Here is a 7500-nt window from a genome sequence, read left to right on the forward strand (position 1 = left end):
CCACAAGGCTGAAATATGTGCCCTCGCTTTGAAATAAGTAAGCAAGGTTAGTTTGTATTTCATCCAACAATCTGTGCTACAAATTATGGCTACAGTATATGCAATTTCATCCACTTTTTGAGATTGCCTTTTGCTTACGGCCACACCGGCCTGAGTACGCCTGATCTCGTCCGATCTCGGAAGCTAAGCAGGGTCGGGCCTGGTTAGTACTTGGATGGGAGACCGCCTGGGAATACCAGGTGCTGTAAGCTTTTTGTCACTGCCTTGTGGAATTTCAACTCTTTGTCCGTTTTTTCCCACAAGGCTGAAATATGTGCCCTCGCTTTGAAATAAGTAAGCAAGGTTAGTTTGTATTTCATCCAACAATCTGTGCTACAAATTATGGCTACAGTATATGCAATTTCATCCACTTTTTGAGATTGCCTTTCGCTTACGGCCACACCGGCCTGAGTACGCCTGATCTCGTCCGATCTCGGAAGCTAAGCAGGGTCGGGCCTGGTTAGTACTTGGATGGGAGACCGCCTGGGAATACCAGGTGCTGTAAGCTTTTTGTCACTGCCTTGTGGAATTTCAACTCTTTGTCCGTTTTTTCCCACAAGGCTGAAATATGTGCCCTCGCTTTGAAATAAGTAAGCAAGGTTAGTTTGTATTTCATCCAACAATCTGTGCTACAAATTATGGCTACAGTATATGCAATTTCATCCACTTTTTGAGATTGCCTTTCGCTTACGGCCACACCGGCCTGAGTACGCCTGATCTCGTCCGATCTCGGAAGCTAAGTAGGGTCGGGCCTGGTTAGTACTTGGATGGGAGACCGCCTGGGAATACCAGGTGCTGTAAGCTTTTTGTCACTGCCTTGTGGAATTTCAACTCTTTGTCCGTTTTTTCCCACAAGGCTGAAATATGTGCCCTCGCTTTGAAATAAGTAAGCAAGGTTAGTTTGTATTTCATCCAACAATCTGTGCTACAAATTATGGCTACAGTATATGCAATTTCATCCACTTTTTGAGATTGCCTTTCGCTTACGGCCACACCGGCCTGAGTACGCCTGATCTCGTCCGATCTCGGAAGCTAAGTAGGGTCGGGCCTGGTTAGTACTTGGATGGGAGACCGCCTGGGAATACCAGGTGCTGTAAGCTTTTTGTCACTGCCTTGTGGAATTTCAACTCTTTGTCCGTTTTTTCCCACAAGGCTGAAATATGTGCCCTCGCTTTGAAATAAGTAAGCAAGGTTAGTTTGTATTTCATCCAACAATCTGTGCTACAAATTATGGCTACAGTATATGCAATTTCATCCACTTTTTGAGATTGCCTTTTGCTTACAGCCACACCGGCCTGAGTACGCCTGATCTCGTCCGATCTCGGAAGCTAAGCAGGGTCGGGCCTGGTTAGTACTTGGATGGGAGACCGCCTGGGAATACCAGGTGCTGTAAGCTTTTTGTCACTGCCTTGTGGAATTTCAACTCTTTGTCCGTTTTTTCCCACAAGGCTGAAATATGTGCCCTCGCTTTGAAATAAGTAAGCAAGGTTAGTTTGTATTTCATCCAACAATCTGTGCTACAAATTATGGCTACAGTATATGCAATTTCATCCACTTTTTGAGATTGCCTTTCGCTTACGGCCACACCGGCCTGAGTACGCCTGATCTCGTCCGATCTCGGAAGCTAAGTAGGGTCGGGCCTGGTTAGTACTTGGATGGGAGACCGCCTGGGAATACCAGGTGCTGTAAGCTTTTTGTCACTGCCTTGTGGAATTTCAACTCTTTGTCCGTTTTTTCCCACAAGGCTGAAATATGTGCCCTCGCTTTGAAATAAGTAAGCAAGGTTAGTTTGTATTTCATCCAACAATCTGTGCTACAAATTATGGCTACAGTATATGCAATTTCTTCCACTTTTTGAGTGACACAAAGATGCTTATCTAAATGGTGGAAATGCAACAGCTGTTAATCAGGCTCACTTTGACTTTACATAGTGCACCAAGAGATAGTTTCTTGCTTACGGCCACACCGGCCTGAGTACGCCTGATCTCGTCCGATCTCGGAAGCTAAGCAGGGTCGGGCCTGGTTAGTACTTGGATGGGAGACCGCCTGGGAATACCAGGTGCTGTAAGCTTTTTGTCACTGCCTTGTGGAATTTCAACTCTTTGTCCGTTTTTTCCCACAAGGCTGAAATATGTGCCCTCGCTTTGAAATAAGTAAGCAAGGTTAGTTTGTATTTCATCCAACAATCTGTGCTACAAATTATGGCTACAGTATATGCAATTTCATCCACTTTTTGAGATTGCCTTTCGCTTACGGCCACACCGGCCTGAGTACGCCTGATCTTGTCCGATCTCGGAAGCTAAGCAGGGTCGGGCCTGGTTAGTACTTGGATGGGAGACCGCCTGGGAATACCAGGTGCTGTAAGCTTTTTGTCACTGCCTTGTGGAATTTCAACTCTTTGTCCGTTTTTTCCCACAAGGCTGAAATATGTGCCCTCGCTTTGAAATAAGTAAGCAAGGTTAGTTTGTATTTCATCCAACAATCTGTGCTACAAATTATGGCTACAGTATATGCAATTTCATCCACTTTTTGAGATTGCCTTTCGCTTACGGCCACACCGGCCTGAGTACGCCTGATCTCGTCCGATCTCGGAAGCTAAGCAGGGTCGGGCCTGGTTAGTACTTGGATGGGAGACCGCCTGGGAATACCAGGTGCTGTAAGCTTTTTGTCACTGCCTTGTGGAATTTCAACTCTTTGTCCGTTTTTTCCCACAAGGCTGAAATATGTGCCCTCGCTTTGAAATAAGTAAGCAAGGTTAGTTTGTATTTCATCCAACAATCTGTGCTACAAATTATGGCTACAGTATATGCAATTTCATCCACTTTTTGAGATTGCCTTTGGCTTACGGCCACACCGGCCTGAGTACGCCTGATCTCGTCCGATCTCGGAAGCTAAGCAGGGTCGGGCCTGGTTAGTACTTGGATGGGAGACCGCCTGGGAATACCAGGTGCTGTAAGCTTTTTGTCACTGCCTTTTGGAATTTCAACTTTTTGTCCGTTTTTTCCCACAAGGCTGAAATATGTGCCCTCGCTTTGAAATAAGTAAGCAAGGTTAGTTTGTATTTCATCCAACAATCTGTGCTACAAATTATGGCTACAGTATATGCAATTTCATCCACTTTTTGAGATTGCCTTTCGCTTACGGCCACACCGGCCTGAGTACTCCTGATCTCGTCCGATCTCGGAAGCTAAGTAGGGTCGGGCCTGGTTAGTACTTGGATGGGAGACCTCCTGGGAATACCAGGTGCTGTAAGCTTTTTGTCACTGCCTTGTGGAATTTCAACTCTTTGTCCGTTTTTTCCCACAAGGCTGAAATATGTGCCCTCGCTTTGAAATAAGTAAGCAAGGTTAGTTTGTATTTCATCCAACAATCTGTGCTACAAATTATGGCTACAGTATATGCAATTTCATCCACTTTTTGAGATTGCCTTTTGCTTACGGCCACACCGGCCTGAGTACGCCTGATCTCGTCCGATCTCGGAAGCTAAGCAGGGTCGGGCCTGGTTAGTACTTGGATGGGAGACCGCCTGGGAATACCAGGTGCTGTAAGCTTTTTGTCACTGCCTTGTGGAATTTCAACTCTTTGTCCGTTTTTTCCCACAAGGCTGAAATATGTGCCCTCGCTTTGAAATAAGTAAGCAAGGTTAGTTTGTATTTCATCCAACAATCTGTGCTACAAATTATGGCTACAGTATATGCAATTTCATCCACTTTTTGAGATTGCCTTTCGCTTACGGCCACACCGGCCTGAGTACGCCTGATCTCGTCCGATCTCGGAAGCTAAGCAGGGTCGGGCCTGGTTAGTACTTGGATGGGAGACCGCCTGGGAATACCAGGTGCTGTAAGCTTTTTGTCACTGCCTTGTGGAATTTCAACTCTTTGTCCGTTTTTTCCCACAAGGCTGAAATATGTGCCCTCGCTTTGAAATAAGTAAGCAAGGTTAGTTTGTATTTCATCCAACAATCTGTGCTACAAATTATGGCTACAGTATATGCAATTTCATCCACTTTTTGAGATTGCCTTTCGCTTACGGCCACACCGGCCTGAGTACGCCTGATCTCGTCCGATCTCGGAAGCTAAGTAGGGTCGGGCCTGGTTAGTACTTGGATGGGAGACCGCCTGGGAATACCAGGTGCTGTAAGCTTTTTGTCACTGCCTTGTGGAATTTCAACTCTTTGTCCGTTTTTTCCCACAAGGCTGAAATATGTGCCCTCGCTTTGAAATAAGTAAGCAAGGTTAGTTTGTATTTCATCCAACAATCTGTGCTACAAATTATGGCTACAGTATATGCAATTTCATCCACTTTTTGAGATTGCCTTTTGCTTACGGCCACACCGGCCTGAGTACGCCTGATCTCGTCCGATCTCGGAAGCTAAGCAGGGTCGGGCCTGGTTAGTACTTGGATGGGAGACCGCCTGGGAATACCAGGTGCTGTAAGCTTTTTGTCACTGCCTTGTGGAATTTCAACTCTTTGTCCGTTTTTTCCCACAAGGCTGAAATATGTGCCCTCGCTTTGAAATAAGTAAGCAAGGTTAGTTTGTATTTCATCCAACAATCTGTGCTACAAATTATGGCTACAGTATATGCAATTTCATCCACTTTTTGAGATTGCCTTTCGCTTACGGCCACACCGGCCTGAGTACGCCTGATCTTGTCCGATCTCGGAAGCTAAGCAGGGTCGGGCCTGGTTAGTACTTGGATGGGAGACCGCCTGGGAATACCAGGTGCTGTAAGCTTTTTGTCACTGCCTTGTGGAATTTCAACTCTTTGTCCGTTTTTTCCCACAAGGCTGAAATATGTGCCCTCGCTTTGAAATAAGTAAGCAAGGTTAGTTTGTATTTCATCCAACAATCTGTGCTACAAATTATGGCTACAGTATATGCAATTTCATCCACTTTTTGAGATTGCCTTTCGCTTACGGCCACACCGGCCTGAGTACGCCTGATCTCGTCCGATCTCGGAAGCTAAGCAGGGTCGGGCCTGGTTAGTACTTGGATGGGAGACCGCCTGGGAATACCAGGTGCTGTAAGCTTTTTGTCACTGCCTTGTGGAATTTCAACTCTTTGTCCGTTTTTTCCCACAAGGCTGAAATATGTGCCCTCGCTTTGAAATAAGTAAGCAAGGTTAGTTTGTATTTCATCCAACAATCTGTGCTACAAATTATGGCTACAGTATATGCAATTTCATCCACTTTTTGAGATTGCCTTTGGCTTACGGCCACACCGGCCTGAGTACGCCTGATCTCGTCCGATCTCGGAAGCTAAGCAGGGTCGGGCCTGGTTAGTACTTGGATGGGAGACCGCCTGGGAATACCAGGTGCTGTAAGCTTTTTGTCACTGCCTTTTGGAATTTCAACTTTTTGTCCGTTTTTTCCCACAAGGCTGAAATATGTGCCCTCGCTTTGAAATAAGTAAGCAAGGTTAGTTTGTATTTCATCCAACAATCTGTGCTACAAATTATGGCTACAGTATATGCAATTTCATCCACTTTTTGAGATTGCCTTTCGCTTACGGCCACACCGGCCTGAGTACGCCTGATCTCGTCCGATCTCGGAAGCTAAGTAGGGTCGGGCCTGGTTAGTACTTGGATGGGAGACCTCCTGGGAATACCAGGTGCTGTAAGCTTTTTGTCACTGCCTTGTGGAATTTCAACTCTTTGTCCGTTTTTTCCCACAAGGCTGAAATATGTGCCCTCGCTTTGAAATAAGTAAGCAAGGTTAGTTTGTATTTCATCCAACAATCTGTGCTACAAATTATGGCTACAGTATATGCAATTTCATCCACTTTTTGAGATTGCCTTTTGCTTACGGCCACACCGGCCTGAGTACGCCTGATCTCGTCCGATCTCGGAAGCTAAGCAGGGTCGGGCCTGGTTAGTACTTGGATGGGAGACCGCCTGGGAATACCAGGTGCTGTAAGCTTTTTGTCACTGCCTTGTGGAATTTCAACTCTTTGTCCGTTTTTTCCCACAAGGCTGAAATATGTGCCCTCGCTTTGAAATAAGTAAGCAAGGTTAGTTTGTATTTCATCCAACAATCTGTGCTACAAATTATGGCTACAGTATATGCAATTTCATCCACTTTTTGAGATTGCCTTTCGCTTACGGCCACACCGGCCTGAGTACGCCTGATCTCGTCCGATCTCGGAAGCTAAGCAGGGTCGGGCCTGGTTAGTACTTGGATGGGAGACCGCCTGGGAATACCAGGTGCTGTAAGCTTTTTGTCACTGCCTTGTGGAATTTCAACTCTTTGTCCGTTTTTTCCCACAAGGCTGAAATATGTGCCCTCGCTTTGAAATAAGTAAGCAAGGTTAGTTTGTATTTCATCCAACAATCTGTGCTACAAATTATGGCTACAGTATATGCAATTTCATCCACTTTTTGAGATTGCCTTTCGCTTACGGCCACACCGGCCTGAGTACGCCTGATCTCGTCCGATCTCGGAAGCTAAGTAGGGTCGGGCCTGGTTAGTACTTGGATGGGAGACCGCCTGGGAATACCAGGTGCTGTAAGCTTTTTGTCACTGCCTTGTGGAATTTCAACTCTTTGTCCGTTTTTTCCCACAAGGCTGAAATATGTGCCCTCGCTTTGAAATAAGTAAGCAAGGTTAGTTTGTATTTCATCCAACAATCTGTGCTACAAATTATGGCTACAGTATATGCAATTTCATCCACTTTTTGAGATTGCCTTTTGCTTACGGCCACACCGGCCTGAGTACGCCTGATCTCGTCCGATCTCGGAAGCTAAGCAGGGTCGGGCCTGGTTAGTACTTGGATGGGAGACCGCCTGGGAATACCAGGTGCTGTAAGCTTTTTGTCACTGCCTTGTGGAATTTCAACTCTTTGTCCGTTTTTTCCCACAAGGCTGAAATATGTGCCCTCGCTTTGAAATAAGTAAGCAAGGTTAGTTTGTATTTCATCCAACAATCTGTGCTACAAATTATGGCTACAGTATATGCAATTTCATCCACTTTTTGAGATTGCCTTTCGCTTACGGCCACACCGGCCTGAGTACGCCTGATCTCGTCCGATCTCGGAAGCTAAGTAGGGTCGGGCCTGGTTAGTACTTGGATGGGAGACCGCCTGGGAATACCAGGTGCTGTAAGCTTTTTGTCACTGCCTTGTGGAATTTCAACTTTTTGTCCGTTTTTTCCCACAAGGCTGAAATATGTGCCCTCGCTTTGAAATAAGTAAGCAAGGTTAGTTTGTATTTCATCCAACAATCTGTGCTACAAATTATGGCTACAGTATATGCAATTTCATCCACTTTTTGAGATTGCCTTTCGCTTACGGCCACACCGGCCTGAGTACGCCTGATCTCGTCCGATCTCGGAAGCTAAGTAGGGTCGGGCCTGGTTAGTACTTGGATGGGAGACCGCCTGGGAATACCAGGTGCTGTAAGCTTTTTGTCACTGCCTTGTGGAATTTCAACTCTTTGTCCGTTTTTTCCCACAAGGCTGAAATAT

General features: G+C 45.8%; 25 non-coding genes across 25 annotated transcripts; all 25 read left to right on the forward strand.

Annotated features, from left to right (window-relative positions):
- Positions 1 to 132: 132 nt before the first annotated feature.
- Positions 133 to 251, forward strand: LOC149969890 (5S ribosomal RNA). Its single transcript, XR_016493874.1, has one exon. It is a non-coding gene; the product is annotated as a 5S ribosomal RNA (ribosomal RNA).
- Positions 252 to 428: 177 nt separating this feature from the next.
- LOC149969891 (5S ribosomal RNA) lies at positions 429 to 547 on the forward strand. Its single transcript, XR_016493875.1, has one exon. It is a non-coding gene; the product is annotated as a 5S ribosomal RNA (ribosomal RNA).
- Positions 548 to 724: 177 nt separating this feature from the next.
- Positions 725 to 843, forward strand: LOC149969892 (5S ribosomal RNA). Its single transcript, XR_016494017.1, has one exon. It is a non-coding gene; the product is annotated as a 5S ribosomal RNA (ribosomal RNA).
- Positions 844 to 1020: 177 nt separating this feature from the next.
- LOC149969893 (5S ribosomal RNA) lies at positions 1021 to 1139 on the forward strand. The gene has a single exon (XR_016494018.1). It is a non-coding gene; the product is annotated as a 5S ribosomal RNA (ribosomal RNA).
- Positions 1140 to 1316: 177 nt separating this feature from the next.
- Positions 1317 to 1435, forward strand: LOC149969894 (5S ribosomal RNA). Its single transcript, XR_016493979.1, has one exon. It is a non-coding gene; the product is annotated as a 5S ribosomal RNA (ribosomal RNA).
- Positions 1436 to 1612: 177 nt separating this feature from the next.
- Positions 1613 to 1731, forward strand: LOC149969895 (5S ribosomal RNA). The gene has a single exon (XR_016494019.1). It is a non-coding gene; the product is annotated as a 5S ribosomal RNA (ribosomal RNA).
- Positions 1732 to 1991: 260 nt separating this feature from the next.
- Positions 1992 to 2110, forward strand: LOC149969896 (5S ribosomal RNA). Its single transcript, XR_016493877.1, has one exon. It is a non-coding gene; the product is annotated as a 5S ribosomal RNA (ribosomal RNA).
- Positions 2111 to 2287: 177 nt separating this feature from the next.
- LOC149969897 (5S ribosomal RNA) lies at positions 2288 to 2406 on the forward strand. Its single transcript, XR_016494065.1, has one exon. It is a non-coding gene; the product is annotated as a 5S ribosomal RNA (ribosomal RNA).
- Positions 2407 to 2583: 177 nt separating this feature from the next.
- LOC149969898 (5S ribosomal RNA) lies at positions 2584 to 2702 on the forward strand. Its single transcript, XR_016493878.1, has one exon. It is a non-coding gene; the product is annotated as a 5S ribosomal RNA (ribosomal RNA).
- A 177-nt stretch (positions 2703 to 2879) lies between these two features.
- On the forward strand, positions 2880 to 2998 carry LOC149969899 (5S ribosomal RNA). Its single transcript, XR_016493879.1, has one exon. It is a non-coding gene; the product is annotated as a 5S ribosomal RNA (ribosomal RNA).
- Positions 2999 to 3175: 177 nt separating this feature from the next.
- Positions 3176 to 3294, forward strand: LOC149969900 (5S ribosomal RNA). Its single transcript, XR_016494041.1, has one exon. It is a non-coding gene; the product is annotated as a 5S ribosomal RNA (ribosomal RNA).
- A 177-nt stretch (positions 3295 to 3471) lies between these two features.
- On the forward strand, positions 3472 to 3590 carry LOC149969901 (5S ribosomal RNA). The gene has a single exon (XR_016493880.1). It is a non-coding gene; the product is annotated as a 5S ribosomal RNA (ribosomal RNA).
- Positions 3591 to 3767: 177 nt separating this feature from the next.
- Positions 3768 to 3886, forward strand: LOC149969902 (5S ribosomal RNA). The gene has a single exon (XR_016493881.1). It is a non-coding gene; the product is annotated as a 5S ribosomal RNA (ribosomal RNA).
- Positions 3887 to 4063: 177 nt separating this feature from the next.
- On the forward strand, positions 4064 to 4182 carry LOC149969903 (5S ribosomal RNA). Its single transcript, XR_016494020.1, has one exon. It is a non-coding gene; the product is annotated as a 5S ribosomal RNA (ribosomal RNA).
- Positions 4183 to 4359: 177 nt separating this feature from the next.
- On the forward strand, positions 4360 to 4478 carry LOC149969904 (5S ribosomal RNA). Its single transcript, XR_016493882.1, has one exon. It is a non-coding gene; the product is annotated as a 5S ribosomal RNA (ribosomal RNA).
- Positions 4479 to 4655: 177 nt separating this feature from the next.
- On the forward strand, positions 4656 to 4774 carry LOC149969905 (5S ribosomal RNA). Its single transcript, XR_016494066.1, has one exon. It is a non-coding gene; the product is annotated as a 5S ribosomal RNA (ribosomal RNA).
- Positions 4775 to 4951: 177 nt separating this feature from the next.
- Positions 4952 to 5070, forward strand: LOC149969906 (5S ribosomal RNA). Its single transcript, XR_016493883.1, has one exon. It is a non-coding gene; the product is annotated as a 5S ribosomal RNA (ribosomal RNA).
- A 177-nt stretch (positions 5071 to 5247) lies between these two features.
- On the forward strand, positions 5248 to 5366 carry LOC149969907 (5S ribosomal RNA). The gene has a single exon (XR_016493884.1). It is a non-coding gene; the product is annotated as a 5S ribosomal RNA (ribosomal RNA).
- A 177-nt stretch (positions 5367 to 5543) lies between these two features.
- Positions 5544 to 5662, forward strand: LOC149969908 (5S ribosomal RNA). Its single transcript, XR_016494003.1, has one exon. It is a non-coding gene; the product is annotated as a 5S ribosomal RNA (ribosomal RNA).
- Positions 5663 to 5839: 177 nt separating this feature from the next.
- Positions 5840 to 5958, forward strand: LOC149969909 (5S ribosomal RNA). The gene has a single exon (XR_016493885.1). It is a non-coding gene; the product is annotated as a 5S ribosomal RNA (ribosomal RNA).
- A 177-nt stretch (positions 5959 to 6135) lies between these two features.
- On the forward strand, positions 6136 to 6254 carry LOC149969910 (5S ribosomal RNA). Its single transcript, XR_016493886.1, has one exon. It is a non-coding gene; the product is annotated as a 5S ribosomal RNA (ribosomal RNA).
- A 177-nt stretch (positions 6255 to 6431) lies between these two features.
- LOC149969911 (5S ribosomal RNA) lies at positions 6432 to 6550 on the forward strand. Its single transcript, XR_016494022.1, has one exon. It is a non-coding gene; the product is annotated as a 5S ribosomal RNA (ribosomal RNA).
- Positions 6551 to 6727: 177 nt separating this feature from the next.
- Positions 6728 to 6846, forward strand: LOC149969912 (5S ribosomal RNA). The gene has a single exon (XR_016493888.1). It is a non-coding gene; the product is annotated as a 5S ribosomal RNA (ribosomal RNA).
- Positions 6847 to 7023: 177 nt separating this feature from the next.
- Positions 7024 to 7142, forward strand: LOC149969913 (5S ribosomal RNA). Its single transcript, XR_016494023.1, has one exon. It is a non-coding gene; the product is annotated as a 5S ribosomal RNA (ribosomal RNA).
- A 177-nt stretch (positions 7143 to 7319) lies between these two features.
- Positions 7320 to 7438, forward strand: LOC149969914 (5S ribosomal RNA). Its single transcript, XR_016494025.1, has one exon. It is a non-coding gene; the product is annotated as a 5S ribosomal RNA (ribosomal RNA).
- Positions 7439 to 7500: the final 62 nt, after the last annotated feature.

The sequence above is a fragment of the Oncorhynchus mykiss genome, unplaced genomic scaffold (assembly GCF_057628025.1).
Source record: "Oncorhynchus mykiss isolate SJ-2025 unplaced genomic scaffold, ASM5762802v1 scaffold108, whole genome shotgun sequence".
Classification (NCBI taxonomy): domain Eukaryota; kingdom Metazoa; phylum Chordata; class Actinopteri; order Salmoniformes; family Salmonidae; genus Oncorhynchus; species Oncorhynchus mykiss.